The 1579-nt window shown below is 51.4% G+C and overlaps 1 long non-coding RNA gene across 1 annotated transcript in view; it reads right to left on the bottom strand.

The window, feature by feature from the left end:
• Nucleotides 1-755, bottom strand: part of LOC139382900 (uncharacterized) — an 11924-nt gene extending 11169 nt beyond the window's left edge. Inside the window, exon 1 of the long non-coding RNA XR_011628669.1 lies at nucleotides 446-755. This is a non-coding gene — a long non-coding RNA (uncharacterized lncRNA). The remainder of the gene's footprint in view (nucleotides 1-445) is intronic.
• Nucleotides 756-1579: the final 824 nt, after the last annotated feature.

The following is a 1579-nucleotide window of genomic DNA, read 5'->3' as shown; positions in this document are numbered from 1 at the left end:
GAGAGAGACAGAGGAGAGACAGAGAGAGAGAGAGACAGAGGAGATACAGAGGAGAGACAGAGAGAGAGAGAGAGGAGAGACAGACACAGAGGAGAGAGGAGAGACAGAGAGAGAGACAGAGGAGAGACAGACACAGAGGAGAGACAGAGAGAGAGACAGAGGAGAGACAGAGAGAGAGACAGAGGAGAGACAGACACAGAGGAGAGACAGAGAGAGAAACAGAGGAGAGACAGAGTCCAGTGTCTCAGTCAAACACTTCAGCGTAACAGCCACTCAGCAGACTGTGTCCATGTGTGCTAATTAGAATGTGTGTGTGTGTGTGTGTGTGTGTGTGTGTGTGTGTGTGTCTGTGTGTGTGTCTGTGTCTGTGTGTGTGTGTCAGCGTGTCAGCCTAAAGATATGTGTAAAGGTTCTGAAGCCAGTGAGTCCGAGTGGATTCCCTTACCCAGGTGAGTTCAGAGCAGCCGGTCATAGAGAACAGTAGACGAGTTGATGTTTTCCATACACGTACCAACCACTGTCCGATATACAGACTAGATACCTCAACTCCTTCCTCTTCCTTCTGTAAGTTCCAGTATGTTCCTCCTCCTGTCTCCTCCAGCTCTCTCTCTCCCTCCCCTGTGTGTGGTGGTGACAGGCGACGGAGCGTTTTCTTTAATCCATTTAAAGCAGGGTATTTATACCACCAAAGCCCTTCAAGTTGTCTCCTGCAAGACTCAGCTATTTCTGTGACTTTCAAACTACAGTACAGCAGAAGAAACACCTCTCTGTCTCTGTCTCTCTCTCTCTCTCTGCCTCCTACATCTTCTCTCTCTCTCCTTTTGCCGTTTCTCAGCTGTGCTGCCTTATCAGAGCACCATCTCTGTGTCTTAAAGCCTGTCGGGTATCTGTGCACTGTGAGCCTGTTATAGTTGAACGTATTCCTCTCTCCACCCTCTCTCCCTGTCTCTCTCCACCCTCTCTCTCCCTGTCTCTCCTCACCCTCTCCCCCTGTCTCTCCTCACCCTCTCCCCTGTCTCTCTCCTTACCCTCTCCCCTGTCTCTCTCCTTACCCTCTCCCCCTGTCTCTCCTCACCCTCTCCCCTGTCTCTCTCCTTACCCTCTCCCCTGTCTCTCTCCTTACCCTCTCCCCTGTCTCTCTCCTTACCCTCTCCCCCTGTCTCTCCTCACCCTCTCCCCTGTCTCTCTCCTTACCCTCTCCCCTGTCTCTCTCCTTACCCTCTCTCCCTGTCTCTCTCCACCCCCTCTCTCCCTGTCTCTCTCCTCACCCTCTCCCCTGTCTCTCTCCTTACCCTCTCTCCCTGTCTCTCTCCACCCCCTCTCTCCCTCTCTCTCCTTACCCTCTCTCCCTGTCTCTCTCCACCCTCTCCCTGTCTCTCTTTCCTTCAACCTCATGGCTTGGTTTTTGCTCTGACATGCACTGTCAACTGTGGGACCTTATATAGACAGGTGTGTGCCTTTCCAAGTCATGTCCAATCAATTGAATTTACCAATAATACGTACATATTACAAAGCTTACTCTCTCTCTCTCTCCTCTCTTTCTCTCTCTCCTCTTTCTCTCTCCCTCTCTCTCTCTCTC

This window comes from Oncorhynchus clarkii, chromosome 24 (genome assembly GCF_045791955.1).
Source record: "Oncorhynchus clarkii lewisi isolate Uvic-CL-2024 chromosome 24, UVic_Ocla_1.0, whole genome shotgun sequence".
Classification (NCBI taxonomy): domain Eukaryota; kingdom Metazoa; phylum Chordata; class Actinopteri; order Salmoniformes; family Salmonidae; genus Oncorhynchus; species Oncorhynchus clarkii.
The sequence above is the reverse complement of the archived record's forward strand: the minus strand, read 5'-3'. Positions and strand labels throughout refer to the sequence as shown.